Source organism: Thalassophryne amazonica, chromosome 16, assembly GCF_902500255.1.
Source record: "Thalassophryne amazonica chromosome 16, fThaAma1.1, whole genome shotgun sequence".
Classification (NCBI taxonomy): domain Eukaryota; kingdom Metazoa; phylum Chordata; class Actinopteri; order Batrachoidiformes; family Batrachoididae; genus Thalassophryne; species Thalassophryne amazonica.
The window spans coordinates 22,935,176-22,951,753 of NC_047118.1; the positions used below are offsets into that span (position 1 = coordinate 22,935,176).

At 41.2% G+C, this 16,578-nt stretch overlaps 2 long non-coding RNA genes across 2 annotated transcripts in view; both read right to left on the minus strand.

Annotated features, from left to right (window-relative positions):
• Window positions 1–958: 958 nt before the first annotated feature.
• Window positions 959–16,578, minus strand: part of LOC117528339 — a 639,388-nt gene continuing 623,768 nt past the window's right edge. The window contains exon 3 of the long non-coding RNA XR_004565738.1: window positions 959–1,023. This is a non-coding gene — a long non-coding RNA (uncharacterized LOC117528339). The remainder of the gene's footprint in view (window positions 1,024–16,578) is intronic.
• Window positions 8,210–15,055, minus strand: LOC117528335. Its single transcript, XR_004565734.1, has 2 exons — window positions 14,700–15,055; window positions 8,210–8,309 (listed from the first exon to the last, which is right to left on the minus strand). It is a non-coding gene; the product is annotated as an uncharacterized LOC117528335 (long non-coding RNA).

Here is a 16,578-nt window from a genome sequence, read left to right on the forward strand (position 1 = left end):
AGATCAGCGCCCCCCCCCCCCCCCCCCCCAAAAGAAAGTAACAAGAACAAGAAAACAAACTTGCCTGTGGTCCTGAATGACAAACAAAACAAGGTGTTCAATGTTTTACATATTTTAAAATAAAATCATTACTGTCTTAAATTGCAATATGAATAGTCTTGTGAATGAAAATAGCCTTTGTCAAAATCATAAGTAAAAAATAAGAAATGGAGAGAGCAACTGATCTAACTTTGTAACTTCAAATTTGGGCGTGACACGCAGTTCAGTGGGTCCACGGCTACACACAAAAGAACAGGCAATCCTCAAGTCCTTTCATTTTCGAGTGTCTGTCAGTTTACTGGATCCAGAAGTGAGCTGAGCGCGCAGCAAGCAGACCACGAGGCTGTTATTGATGGGTTCTGTTCATAACTGCGATGCGCACACGCAGCTGCTTTAGCCTCCACTTGGACTGTGATTTTACCATGTTAGCCCTGCAAATCCACTCAGTGAACAACGTGGTAGACATTGGACAGATTAATTTCTTGAACACACTCTGGAGACCACCCCAGATTATGTCCCACTGACCAGGGGCGGATCTACTGGGGTGGCATGGGGTGGCAACTGACACCCTAAAAATAGCTCTTGCCACCCCAGTTGCCACCCCAATCAGAAGTGGGTGACATTTTTTTCAAAAAAGGGACCTCGCAAATGACTTTAACCGGCAAAAACTGTGCTCTCTGAGCGCCCTTGAATGCAGCACAAGCTGCACTTTGCGCTCCCTCCCCCCCCCGTTGTGACGCCGAACTTTCCCTAAAAGACACAGCGACACGCCAGCACACACGGCTGCCAGGAAAACTTTGCGGAGAAAGAAATATAAAATTGATACATTCACCAAAACTGTATAAATTAATAAACAATGAGGAATAAGTTTTAAGTGGTATTTTTATTAGGGCGTAACCTCATTTCCCTCGTCCTTTCAGGTGAACTGAAAACAAGGACAGACGTCAACACTGGTCACATCAGCCGGCAAAACTTTCTTTGTAGCTAGACTTCAGCTTTACTCGTGTCCGTGCACGCGTGCGGCAATGTATGCTTTTAGGTTTCACTTTCATTTCATAAGGCAACAGTGGAGCACTTTTTTATTGCTGAGGGGAGAAAACACTTTGTTGTGGATTTAGAGGAACATTGGAAACAAGAGAAGATGGTGTGAGGAGAGGACAGAGGGATGGACAGAGTACAGAAGGATGAGCAGAGGACAAGCGCTGATATACACACCCTTGAGGTGTGTTTCTGTGAGTCTTCAGCTCAGGTAAGACTCATACAGCTTCTCTGCTGTCATTTGATTAAATATGTTGTTTTCTACTATAGTGGTGCAGCTAAGCTAAAGGGCAATTCGGAATCACAACAGCAGCAAAATCTGGACATACTGCATCTAACAACTACAGATTAGGTCAGATTATAATTCCTTTGCTGTAGAATTGCCCTAAAATTTCCATATCATTCAGTTTGTGATAAAAGCATGAAATTTGGCACAAATATTCTAAATTAACTATATTTTTTTCAGATATGGAGGCATCCTGGAGCTGACCTCTAATGAGCTACAGGGGTCATAAAGAATTACACAGGGGTCAAACTTTAACAATGCTCCAATCATATTGAAAAGTATACCACATTATTTATCTGATTACACAGCTTCCAAAAAGGTATAGTTTGGACTATCTATGACTGAATGTTCTGGAGTTATGGGGTAAAATCAGCAAATATGGTGACAAAGGTCAGTTTCAGTTTGTACAGTTTTTTTTTTTTTTTGCCAGCTTGCACTCGGCCGAGACCGACGCACTTTTCTCTTCTCCCTCCCTCCTTATCTTCCTGCTTCTGTGGCGTGTTGTCTGTGAGGCTGCAGCTTTGCTCTTCTGGAAAACGACAAAAATGGATCTGTTAAAGTGGTCTCTCAACGCAATTGACACTATTTTTTCTACAAGACATTCGGGGGCGGAGGACCCGACCTGCCGGGACGCATGTGATGGGTTACGTGATGGACTCGTGGAGGAGATGGCAGGTCATGTGCCTTTACATGCTTTCTGTGGAGGACGTCGAAGATGTGTACATATTCGGCTTGGTGGTGACCGGCAGAAAGTGGAAGCAGCTTTGATTGGTCCTTCCAGGCTGCCCTACATGATTGATTCGATTGGGAAGGCAGTGGCTGCGCAGTCGGCGGGAGTTAACCGCGCGTTGGAAAACATCTCAAATAGTATCGCAGCCCTGGAAACCTGCTCTGACCGTCTGTGAAGACCACATTCTACATTCAGATGCATTGAGAGCCACTCTGTTCTCAGAACTGTGGAATCTTTTAAGCGTCTGCTAATCTGGTTATTCATTTGGCTTACCCAAACACAGCTGCACTTCAAGGTCGCTGTGATAAAACCTCCTCAGAAGATCAACACTTAAGCCTCGCTCCCTGGTCTTCCCCCCTCCCTCAGCTTCTCCAGCTCTGACGTTGACTGTGCTCAGGACTGCCCCTCCCCCTCCAGGATTGTCGGACAAGGCCGTTGACGGCGCCAAACAGGCTGCCTCCGGAGTGTACTGATAAACTGGACCTTTTCAAATCTCGGTTGTCGTCCTGTGTCCTTGTTTTGTCTGTGTGATTATTGTTTTTCTGTGCTGATGGGGATTTTTTTCCTCATTGCTGCTGTGTAATGCAGCGGCTATGAGGGTTTTTTTTTTTCTCCTTTTCCCTCATGTTTTGCTTTTCAATATATGTTATGTACCGGGCCGGCCTATGTGTTGTGTGTGTGTTTGTTATGGGTCGGTGTTGGTTTGCTCAGCCCTGCTGTTGGCCAAGGCAGGGATGTACATCTGGAGCTGGTCCCCGGGCGCCTAATGGCGACTTCTGCTCCTACTGGCAATTAGGATAGGTTAAATGCAGTAGACATTTCATTGTGCAGGGAACATGTTCTTCTGTGCATAGGACAATAAAATTCCTTTGAATCCTTGAAGGTACAGGGGTCAAACGTTAAACTTGCTCCAATTTTGGTAAACAATTATGCAAATTATTGGTTTAGTTAATAGTATTTTAAAAAGGAATAGTTTGCACCATCTATCACGCTTATTATCATGTTACGAGGTAACATGTCACACGTCATAGAATCTAATGGACATCAACCTTGTTTGACCTTTACTTTGGAGACCAAGCATTCAACATAGTCAAAGCTATTCCATTTATTAATCCTATTCACTCAACCAATAATTTGCATCACTTTTTACCAAAACTGAAGTAACTAAGTTTTCACCCTTGTACAAACTGAAACTGACCTTTGTCACCATTTTTGCTGTTTTTACCCCATAACATTCAGTCATGGATAGCCCAAATGATACATTTTTGGAATCCTTATGATCACACAAATGTGTGGTATAGTTTTCAACATGATTGGAGAATTTTTATATTTTGACCCGTGTAATTCTTTGACCCCTGTAGCTCATTAGAGGTCACCTCCAGGATGTCGCCATATCTGAAAATAAACAGTTAATTTAGAAAATGCGTGCCACATTTCATGCTTTTATCACAAACTGAACAATTGTTTTGGTTATCTGCTGCACTACTACAGCAATGTTCATTTTGTGATCATGAAAACACAATTTACAGATCTATGACCCCATTGGAGCACTTGAAATTACCATTCCACTCACGCATTTATTTATTTATTTTATTTTTTTTTACACGTTTATAGTTTTTTCTATATTGGTCTGCAAAAATGTTTTAATGTTACATGAAAATTGGTCCGTGGCGCAAAAAGCTTGCGGGCCGCTGCTCTAGGCTATATGAAACTTGGACTCATGACGCTATAATCCAGATTCCTGACCTATAATAGCATAATACATAAACATTACATTGCCACCCCACATAATAGTGCCTGTCCCTGCTTGCCACCCCATGAATTTATCTCTAGATCCGCCCCTGCCACTGACAGAAGACACTATGTCTTCATTATGACAACACATTCAGGTCCAGCAGCACCACCGGAACCTATAAATAGTTGTAAAATTTAACTACTATACAGTGCACCCAGAAACTATTCACTGCGCTTCACTTTTCCCACATTTTATGTTACATTATTCCAAAATGAAGTAAATTCATTTTTCCCCCTTACAATTCTACTCATAACACCCCATAATGACAAGACAAAGTTTTGAAATTTTTGCAAATTTATTAAATAAAAAACCTAAATATTTACAGGCTTTGCTCAATACTTTGTTGAAGCACCTTTGGCAGCAATTACAGTCTTCTTTATGATGCCACAAGCTTGGTGGCGTCATTGACTTCAGCAGGTGATTTCACTAATTAACATCCCTTTGAGCAGGTGGGATGAGTTCATCAGGGAAATCGGTAAAGAAAACCTGCACCCTCTCAGCCATTTCTGGAATACTTTGGACACCACTGCACTAGACCATCACCTCCCCAAACCAGGTGGGGAGGTGATGGTCCCGATTAGATCTGAATCCAACTGAACCAGATGTTCAACTGGATTCAGGTCTGGGCTCTGGCTGGGCCACTGAAGGACATTCACAAAGTTGTCCTGAAGCCACTTCTTTGATATCTTGGCTTTGGGTCATTGTCCTTCTGAAAGATGAACCACAGTTTGAGGTCAAGAGCACTCTGGAGCAGGTTTTCATCCAGGCTGTCTCTGTACATTACTGCATTTATCTTTCCCTCAATCCTGACTAGTCTCCCTGTTCCTGTCATTGAAAAACAATCCCCACAGCATGATGCTGCCACCACCATGCTTCACTGTAGGGAATACAAGGGATGGTGGCTGGTTTCCTCCAAACATGACACCTGGCATTCACACCAAAGAGTTCAAGCTTTGTCTCATCAGACCAGAGAATTTTGTTTCTTATTCTCTGAGAGTCCTACAAGTGCCTTTTGGCAAACTCCAGGTGGGCTGCCAAGTGCAAGCATTATTTACAATGAGACACATTGCTTTTTAGAGGTGTCAGAAGTATCGCGTCAAAAGCCAAGCTAAACCGACACTTCTGATGGAACCACGCATTGCCGCTTGTCGACCGGCTGGTGCGGTCAAAGTTCAACCCAATCCAACTTTCGCCGTTCTGAACTGTGACAGAGCAATCTCCAACCCCCTTGCCGCTTCCGAAGCGAAGCATCTGATGTCACGACGCGTTGGGAATCGTTGCCTGACTCATGTAAAGCGTGCAATGTGAAAGGCCCATCAGGCTGTAACATAAAATGAGGAAAAAGTGAAGCGCTGTGAATACTTTCAGGATGCACTGTATATACAGTCCATACAATATGTAGTGTTAACATGTTGTTATTAAAATAATGTATTTAAAAATGACTTCATGTATCATTTTTCCAATTAATTTTTCAAGCAGAGAGAAGAGCCTGTCCATCCTCTCCCTGCTCTCTTTTGCCATCCTCTCCTCAATCTCCCTCTGCAGCTTCATGTCCTCTCATAATGAGTTCTAGAAGCTCAACCTTCTCTTGATTTCTTTTTCTCTTTCTCTCCAGTCTGCAGCATGGGCTGTAATCCTCGTCATTTTCCTCCTGATCACCCATTGCTGTACTTGTCTCTGGGGTGTCGTCAGAGATTGTGATTATTTTCAGAGGGGGGTGGTGAAGGGTCCCAGCATCTCTCCATGAGGGAAAAACCACGGCCAAGTAGCAGCATTGGGTTTCCCAGCGACACCTTCTCCTGCCTCTGGGTACTTGCAATCCTGAGGCACAGAAAGTGACACAGGGTAGTAAAATTAATGTTGCAGGATTTAAATGATGCTTTCATCCAAAGTGATAAATTTATCATGGACACTAATTAAAAATTAAAAGAATAATAACAGCATACAAATTTATTCAAACAACTGATTAATTATTAGCTGCTACTACCAATGACAACAGCAACATTCTAAAAAATGACACGATTTATCAAGAAACAGACATAATTACAGAATAACAATACATACTTTGTATTTTTTTCTTGAGGTTGTCCCACTTCTTTTTTGCTTGCAGAGGAGTGACCTTTTTCTGCAGGCCCATTTTTTGCAGAATTGTCCCTAACACACCAGAACAATCAAGAGGGAAAAGGAAGCACTTCTCAGTAAATATGATTTCCTCAAAGGTGTGCATATGTGAAGGTAAGAAAATGTGTCTGATCATACAGCTATCACGTCTCTTTAACTCTCCTCATGCTCACTTGACATGAGACCTTGAACTTGATTGTACCAAAGCACTCTACAACCCCTGGCAAAAATTATGGAATCACCGGCCTCGGAGGATGTTCATTCAGTTGTTTAATTTTGTAGAAAAAAAGCAGTTCACAGACATGACACAAAACTAAAGTCATTTCAAATGGCAACTTTCTGGCTTTAAGAAACACTATAGAATCAAGAAAAAAAAATTGTGCAGTCAGTAACGGTTACTTTTTTAGACCAAGCAGAGGGGAAAAAAATATGACTCACTCAATTCTGAGGAATAAATTATGGAATCACCCTGTAAATTTTCATCCCCAAAACTAACACCTGCATCAAATCAGATCTGCTCGTTAGTCTACATCTAAAAAGGAGTGATCACACCTTGGAGAGCTGTTGCACCAAGTGGACTGACATGAATCATGGCTCCAACACGAGAGATGTCAATTGAAACAAAGGAGAGGATTATCAAACTCTTAAAGAGGGTAAATCATCACGCAATGTTGCAAAAGATGTTGGTTGTTCACAGTCAGCTGTGTCTAAACTCTGAACCAAATACAAACATGGGAAGGTTGTTAAAGGCAAACATACTGGTAGACCAAGGAAGACATCAAAGCGTCAAGACAGAAAACTTAAAGCAATATGTCTCAAAAATCGAAAATGCACAAACAAAACAAATGAGGAACGAATGGGAGGAAACTGGAGTCAACGTCTGTGACCGAACTGTAAGAAACCGCCTAAAGGAAATGGGATTACATACAGAAAAGCTAAACGAAAGCCATCATTAACACCTAAACAGAAAAAAACAAGGTTACAATGGGCTAAGGAAAGCAATCGTGGACTGTGGATGACTGGATGAAAGTCATATTCAGTGATGAATCTCGAATCTGCATTGGGCAAGGTGATGATGCTGGAACTTTTGTTTGGTGCCATTCCAATGAGATTTATAAAGATGACTGCCTGAAGAGAACATGTAAATTTCCAGTCATTGATGATATGGGGCTGCATGTCAGGTAAAGGCACTGAGGAGATGGCTGTCATTATATCATCAATAAATGCACAAGTTTACGTTGATATTTTGGACACTTTTCTTATCCCATCAATTGAAAGGATGTTTGGGGATGATGAAATCATTTTTCAAGATGATAATGCATCTTGCCATAGAGCAAAAACTGTGAAAACATTCCTTGCAAAAAGACACATAGGGTCAATGTCATGGCCTGCAAATAGTCCAGATCTTAATCCAATTGAAAATCTTTGGTGGAAGTTGAAGAAAATGGTCCATGACAAGGCTCCAACCTGCAAAGCTGATCTGGCAACAGCAATCAGAGAAACTTGGAGCCAGATTGATGAAGAGTACTGTTTGTCACTCATTAAGTCCATGTCTCAGAGACTGCAAGCTGTTATAAAAGCCAGAGGTGGTGCAACAAAATACTAGTGATGTGTTGCAGCGTTCTTTTGTTTTTCATGATTCCATAATTTTTTCCTCAGAACTGAGTGATTCCATATTTTTTTCCCTCTGCTTGGTCTAAAAAAGTAACCGTTACTGACTGCCACAATTTTTTTTCCTGATTTCTTATAGTGTTTCTTAAAGCCAGAAAGTTGCCATTTGAAATGACTTTAGTTTTGTGTCATGTCTGTGATCTGCTTTTTTTCTACAAAATTAAACAACTGAATGAACATCCTCCGAGGCCGGTGATTCCCTAATTTTTGCCAGGGGTTGTAGTATTCAACCTGTAATGAGTTCTTTCCTTGCTCGTCTTTCCCTTCTGTAACAACAGTTATCACCAACCTTGATGAGTGATAATACTAAAGTATCTTGTGATATGGTGTACTAACCCACTACTGCTAGATTTTACCAGCATATAAGTCACATGTTTTAAAAATTTTTACTAGCTTGTGAGGTTCTGCGATTTGTACCTATACTCCAGAAAATATGGCTATATACAGTTATGTGATTATTTGGAGACTTATAGAATTGGAGCTAATGTAAAAAAATAAATTAACACATAACAAGAGAGCTTTTTTTTAAACTTACCTCCAGCCCATACGGGCTGAAAACCTGGCTCCTGTGAACAGGTGTTCACTTTCTGCCCTCAACTTTATAAATTCAGCTGTCAGCTCCTTGCTCCCTAAAACAAAAGGAAGCATTGTAGGTAAGATGATGATGTCTAGAGGAAGTTGATGGCAATGTTGCAGGACAGTTTGACCAATACTTGGACCCTTTCCCCCTAGCATTACACACGTTATCTTGATAACATCTGAATAATTAAATATAAGGTAAAACATACAACAGTAAAAATTACATCCCCCTAGATGCCAAGTCAAAACGGCTGTTCTATAATCCTCAATAGTCAGGTATTCCAAAACCTCTCACTGCTCAGAGTTGTGGGCATTTAAAAAAGAAAAACAAACTTGAGTGCCAAGGGCCCTGTGGGTTAGCAGCTCAATTAAAGCCAAACAACAAAATGGCCACTTTCGGCATAAAAATGGCTGCCATTTCCAAACGAACGAATCTTCACAAATAATTTTGGGACGTCAATGACCATATTGTGCCCTTGTTAAAATAAAAGAAATGTTATCGGACAGTTTTTGAGAAAATTGGGTCCAAATACCCAAATTGGCTAATCAGCATAAAAATGGCCACCACTTCCAAACGAATGAATCTATAATTTTTTTACGTGAAAAATGTCAACAACTCATATTATGCCCTTGACAAATTAGAAAAAAGTTAGCAGATTTTGAGAAAATTGCCTTGAAGTGCTCAAAATGGGTATTTTCAACATAAAAAAATGGCCGCCACTATTCCAAACAAATGACTGTATATGATTTTTACATGGGAGCAATGTCAATGACCCATATTACGCCCTTGCCAAATTAGAAAAAAAAAAAGTTACCAGACAGTTTTAAAATACCTTAAATTAAGTAACTAAAATACAAGATTTAATTGTTGTGATTTTAATCTGCACGTTTGCTGTTCGTCTAAAACCCTTGTCTAGAGAGTTTTTAGATTTAGTTGATGGTTTTAACTTAATCCAACATGTTACGGGTGCCACTCATATTCATGGACATACTTTGGATCTTGTTCTTACATATAATGTGCAGATTGAAAATGTATTTGTGGGTAACACGTTTGTGGGTGATTCTTAGACTATGGGCACTTATTATGTCCTTTGATCATATTGTATGAAAAACAGAAAAAAAGGGGAAATTTCACACTTTTATAGTTATCTTTACAATGAAAGTGTGTTAAGAATTTGTTCTAGTAGTCTATGATGACTTTTTCACCTTTTTTAAGCATCATTATATGCAAATATTGCTGTTTTGTGCTTGTCCCACACCCAGACTTTGATCTTCAATGATAAAAATGAATGGTAAAGAAACGTTTTTTCTAATGTTTTAAAATATCTCTGAATAAAATATCAGTAAAATAATCAAACATAATTGGGGTATTCAATGTCATACAACTGTTGTGATTTTTTTTTAAACAAAATGTAGTTGTCCCACACTATTGCCATAATTTCCACCACAACACTGTAATGTCCCTAAACAGTTTGTATGAAAGATTGTTTGGGTAGTTTCTATGGAGATAAACAGTGACATCAGAGCACATGTATATAGCGCCAAATCACAACAACCGTTGCCCCAAGGCGCTTTATATTGTAAGGCAATGGTGTGGTGGAAATTACATTTACAAGGCCAATAGTGCCCGTAGTTAAAGAATCACCCTTGTATCGGACCACTGTTCCATTTTATTTGATTTTAAGTGATGATGTTCTGAATCTACCTGCCCCTGCACGCTTGTGTTGCTCTCTTAAGCCTGAAACAGCGGCTCGTTTCTCCTCGCTCTTTGTTGTTGAGAGGGAGAAAGTAACTGCCAGTGAAAATACGGAGAAACTAACGGAAGACTTTCTTTCTACCTGCAGCAATGTTCTCAATGCTGTAGCCCCACTTAAAGTTGTGCGCCCTAAAATGAAACTGGTGCCGTGGCTGAATGACAGGACGCGTGAAGCCAGGCGCACGTGTAGAAGAGCTGAGCGCAGGTGGAAAAAAGATGGACTGCAAGTCTCTTATGATATTTTAAAGGAGACCTGGCTCGCATATCAGAACATGGTGAAAGATGAAAAGATTAAATATCTTTCTGAGGTGGTCTCCAATAATGTTAATAATCCACATGTTCTTTTTAAAACTATTGAGACAGTGCTTAACCCCCCTCAGCCCACAGGGTTAGAATCAACACCTGACACTTGTAATGCATTTTTGCACTTTTTTACTGAGAAAGTGAAAGAATTAGAGCCATATTCAGACTTCTTCATGTAACCCTTTTCCAGACATGCCATGCTCATCTGTCATTTGTCATTTTGAGCCAGTGTCTCTTGCATGTCTGTCTAAAGTTGTCTGTGAACTTAAGCCTGTTTCGAGTCCACTTGACCCTGTTCCTCCTCGACTGTTCAAAGAAGTCTGGACAACTATTGGCCCTAATGTCCTTGACATTATAAATAGCAGTCTGCTGTCTGGTGGTGTTCCTCTGTTTTGTAAGGAGGCAGTTATTGAGCCCCTTCTGAAAAAACCTAGCCTTGATTCTGCAAATGTCTGCAATTTTAGGGCCAATTTCTAACTGCCTTTTTTGGCTAAAGTTTTAGAGAAATGTGTTCTTATGCAGCTGCAGTTTTTCTTAGAGGCACATGGCATTTTGATATTTTTCAGTCGGGTTATAAAGCCCTTCATAGTACAGAGTCGGCACTTTTAAAGGTTTGTAATGATTTGTTTTTAGTGACTGATTCTGGTGATTCTGCCATTTTAGTCCTTTTAGACTTGTCAGCTGCATTTGACACAGTTGACCACACAACTCTTAAATCGCTTAGAAAACTGTGTGGGGGTTAGGGGGACTGCCCTGGAGTGGTTCAGGTCTTATCTCAGTGGGAGGAGCTGCTCTGTCAAATTGGGGAATTTCACCTCTTCCTCTGTGTCTCTAAATTATGGAGTACCGCAGGGTCAATTCTAGCGCCTGTTCTTTTTGCCCTCTACCTCCTCCCACTGAGTCAAATCTTTAAAAATCATGGCTTACAATATAATTTTTTACGCAGATGACTGCCAGATTTACCTGCCACTCAAAAAACTTGCTTCTGCCCCTTTGGCGCCTCTTTTGAATTGTTTGAGTGACGTCAAGGCTTGGTTGGCCAACAACTTTTAAGTCTAAATGAGGATAAAACAGAGGTCATTTTATTTGGAAAGATTGACCCCCTCTTGGACCTGGGCCCTCTTAAACAGCACGTGAAACAGTCTGTCACCAACCTTGGCGTCATTATTGACAAAGATTTTAAATTTGACAAGCAGGTAAACGCCGTTGTCAAATCTGGATTTTATCATTTGCGTCTTTTATCCAAAGTTAAACCTTTTTATCTTTCAATGCCTTTGAACAAGTCGTGCACGCTTTTGTGTCCTCTCGTTTAGACTACTGTAATGCACTTTTATCGGCATCAGCCAAAATGCACTTTCTCGCTTACAGTTGGTCCAGAATTCTGAGGGCCAGTTCCAGCTTGTGGTGCCTGTGACGAGACTTAAAACCAGGGGAGACAGGGCTTTTTCTGTGGCGGGCCCTCAGCTGTGGAATGATTTGCCCCTTAATATCCAAACAGCCCCCACTGTAGAGTGTTTTATGTCTCGTCTGAAGACCCATTTTTATGCTTTGGCTTTTAGCACCGCGTGAGTGTGTGGTCCTCTGTGTGTTTTTTTTTGTGTGTGTGTGTGTGTACAGCACTTTGGAAACTGTTTGTGAAATGTGCTATATAAATAAAGGGTATGGTATGATATATCTCAATAAACTGACAATGCCAATGACTACGATGGACACTGCGCCACGACATAGGGTTAGCAGCCTATTCAGCGTTTCGCAGTTGTGAATCTCGCACCGTCTTGCAGTCCGTGACTCATGCGAGAGATCAGTTTCAGCAGAGTTCCGGTTCAGGGCACAATGTACACAAATGTCGTGAAGCATGGACAACAAGACAACATCGGGGCACAGCAGAAGTTCATCACAGGTGCTACATGTCCTCTAGATAACCCTCTCAACTTGGGAGAACGTGTCATCATAATTGCTGTGCACTCGCTGGATCAATGCCATCCATGTCCTTGTTAGTCACCATTTACATGCACTGTGGGATGCCGGAACTGTGCTGGCACCGCGGTGCATTCTGGGAAGTGCAGGGGGCCACCAGGGGCATTATGGGAAACACTGAAGTACCAAATTGGCCGGTAACCCTTAAAACAACTGACCGTCTGTGAAGACCACATTCTACATTCAGATGCATTGAGAGCCACTCTGTTCTCAGAACTGTGGAATCTTTCAGGCGTCTGCTAATCTGGCTATTCATTTGGCTTCCCCAAATACAGCTGCACTTCAAGGTCGCTGTGATAAAACCTCCTCAGAAGATCAACACTTAAGCCTCGCTCCCTGGTCTTCCCCCTCCCCTCAGCTTCTCCAGCTCTGACGTTGACTGTGACTGCTCAGGACTGTTACGGCTGCCCCTCCCCCTCCAGGATTGTCGGACAAGGCCGTTGACGGCGCCAAACAGGCTGCCTCTGGAGTGTTCTGATAAACTGGACCTTTTCAAATCTCGGTTGTCGTCCTGTGTCCTTGGTTTTGTCTGTGTGATTATTGTTTTTTCTGTGCTGATGGGGATTTTTTTTTCCTCATTGCCGCTGTGTAATGCAGTGGCTATGAGTTTTTTTTTCTCCTTTTCCCTCATGTTTTGCTTTCATATATATGTTTTATGTACCGGGCCGGCCTATGTGTTGTGTGTTGTGTGTGTGTTGTTTGTTATGGGTCGGTGTTGGTTTGCTCAGCCCTGCTGTTGACCAAGGCAGGGATGTACATCTGGAGCTGGTCCCTGGGCACCTAATGGCGACTTCTGCTCCTACTGGCAATTAGGATGGGTTAAATGCAGTAGACACATTTCATTGTGCAGGGAACATGTTCTTCTGTGCATATGACAATAAAAACTTTCTTTGAATCCTTGAATCCTGTGAACAAAAACGCTTTAGCACTGAGAAGCTGTGCAACTCAGCTGATACATTTATGGTGAAAGTACACCCTGAAGAGGGACAGGGGGTTGGTAAGGTTAAACCTTACCCTTGTGAAGTACCTCGGAGTGACATATGTTGTGATTTGGTGCTATATAATTAAATTAAATTTAAAGTCCAGAATTCTGTCTCTCTAGGTAGAGGTGTTATATGATCTCCTCAGTTATCCACTAACTTGGGGGATGAATCTGGCATCACAAGTTGAATGTAGTCATTCACACCTAGTATTATTTGCTTGCAAGTATTTTCAGGATGTGACATCATATATGTAGTTGGTAGAGGTACATTTAGCCACATGTAGCATCAAAAGACCTACAAATAGCAAAGGGTTGGAGTTGTTTGACAAGACTGCAATGGGGTGAAGATGAGAGAAGAGAGATACCTGCAGGAGGGGGCCTAAGAAAAACTGTGAGCACACAGACACTCTGCACAAGTCAAGGGGAGTGATTCGTGCAAGTATCAAAGTGGCTTAAGGCTGCATTTGTCAAAGGCCGTGCCTACGGGTACGGACCCGTATCTACAGAGACCGTTCTAAAGATACGGAGGGTATTCCCCGGTGACGTCATGTCTTACCGACCAATCAAAATGCGCAAATATGTCCGTACCCGTGCGCACCTGTCATTATTGTATGCGTCGCTTAAGGCTTAAAGCCTTTGAAACAATCCCCGTAAGCCTTAACTTTCACAGTCCGCTAATGCTACTGTATATGAAATTCAATGGGAGCAGTGTGAGTTTGGTAGTTGGAATTTTTGCCCCCGTTTGACGCACGCATGCGCAGTTGCGTTGCGCACTTTGCTTGTTCTCCTCAGTCCGTACCTTTAGCAGTGCCGCAGAAGGTACAGATGTACGTATCCTTAGCCACTTCGTTTGTCAAAAGCATGCGCCGCAGTGGCACTAATACACTGTCCCATTTCAAAGGATCCTTGGAATGCAACCAAAAAATGTGGCTTTCTTTCCCTAGAAAATGAAGGATACAACAACTGTGTCCTTTGTGGCCTAAACAATCCAAGGAGGCATTGCACAACCTCTTCCCCGAGACGTATATTTTACACTTACTTACACACACATACACACAAATACCAATTTCCCTAAATAAGTAAGTACTGAATAATGAGCGCTCTCTGCTAACTTGTTGCTGGTTACTATGCGACAGGATTTAGGGGCGGGTAAGATAAAGACGCAATTGCAAAATGCTCCGTGGGTGAGAAGGTCTATTTTCACAACAGTTGTTTCGGCCTCCGCGGACTCGGAAGGCCAAATCTTAGGAGAACGCAGCCATGAAAGTATGCAGCCTCTGAACTGTAAGACAGACTTCACCGTTAGCCGTCATTTAGATCCAATAAGGACACCCGAGCTGCCGAACGTTAGTAACGCTTCTTGCTCCACTTAATCCAGACGTAACACATTTTTTATTATAAAAAATATTAAGCTTAACTTACATTTAAAGACGAAATCGCCGGTGTTCAGTTGGTACAGTTTATGGTCAACTGCTGCCTCTTTTTCCGCCATTTTGTTTTGGGGAGGGGAAAAAAAAAAAAAAGGAACAAAAAAAAGATTCTTAGTTGAAACTGATTACGCCGTGAAGGATACAAATGTATCTGTGGCTGTGTCTCAATTCAGGGAATGCATCCTTTGAAGGCTGCGTTCGACGAAGATCTAGACTTTTGAGACCACGGAGACCGAACAAACGCCGTTTGGAACGAGCACAGACGATATATAACGAGACGGTCTAGCCCATAGAGATGAATAAAAACTAGAGGAGGCATCATTCAACTGAAGACAATCACTCAGGTTGCCATCTTGGTTGAGGGATTACATGACGTCACATAGTGTAAACAAAGCAAGTACAGACATGAAATGTGCTCTAAATTACTTTCATACTGCAATAATGTGTAAACACTTATTTCCATTGTGGTCTGTAAAATCAGATGGCAAAACAGGGGTAAGTAGGTCTGAAATATATGCCAGTAATAAATAATAAAATGGTAATGACAAAAATAATGTGTTGATAATAATATGTGTAAATGCAAGTTGCTCACATAGACAAACGGCATTAGTTTCAAACATAGGTTTGACATTGATGGACAGACAGGAAGGAACTAGGGAAGGTTGTGAGTGCAGCGAGAGAGATTATTAGGGCCAGACTGCCAAACCATTGGTGAACTGGCAGAACAGCACTGCTTGTCCAGGGCAAGAAGGACAATCAGGGACACTTCACATCCCTATAACAATCGTGTTTTCCCTCAGGTAGACAGTACAGTAGCCTGAAGTGCAAAACACACCGATTCAGAGATAGCTTTTACCAATCACACAAGACAGTTAAATACAAATTGATAGAAAGAACTGTGCAATATAGAATGTAGGATATAAATACACTGTAGCATCTGGTAGCAACTTTATCCTTGTATCATCTTCATATGTGCAATATTCTGTGTCCTTTATTTATTTATTGTATGTTGTGTATATACAAGCACAGAATGGTTATTGATATTTTTTTCAAACCCAATTTATCACTATCACATACCTTGGACTTTTATTCTGTGATTTTGTTTATTTGTGCAGTGCATAAATATTTCATTCTGTGACAGCATCTGTGATGTTTTTTACTAATGACAATAAAATGAGTCTAAGTCTGAAGTTGACTAGGGTTATTTCTACCCTGTTTTTTATGTAAGATTCTGCCCCTTACCAAAAACCAAACCATTGTATTCCTCATTTTGAGTTTATTCAAGGTCATGTTAGAAACCAGGCCTGGGACCCTCACAGACGATGTCCATCTTGTGAAAGGCCCCTAAAATGAGTCATACAACACTTTTTATACGTTGTGGGTATTAATAGATGTGGTTTAGTCTCATTTGTTACTGGCTCTCACCAACAGGGGAAGATCTCCCTGTGTCTGAAACTTGGACACATAATAAAGTAAAACGTAACTTATATTTCTCTGAACTTCCAAACAAATAACACAAATACTTGATAGCTAACATAAAACAAAGAATTAGCACAGACATTATCTAACACTAGGTAATTCATTTAATCTAGAAAGGATGTCATTTATGTAAGTGAGTTTCAGTTGTTATATCTCTTGTGCTGATAGTCTCTCTCCTAAAATGGCGGATGAAAATATCGCCAAAAGGAGCTCCGTGTCCCATCTAGTGTTTATTTGTCCCGGGCCGAAATATTTGATGGCTAACCGAAACAAGTGGGTGGTTTATTTTTATGCAGATTACAGCGAGAGTGTTTTTTTTTTTTTCTTTTTAAACTTAGTACCCAAAACCGTCTGTTTGATACGCTAGAGTCTAGTGGGGTGTGCTTCAAGTA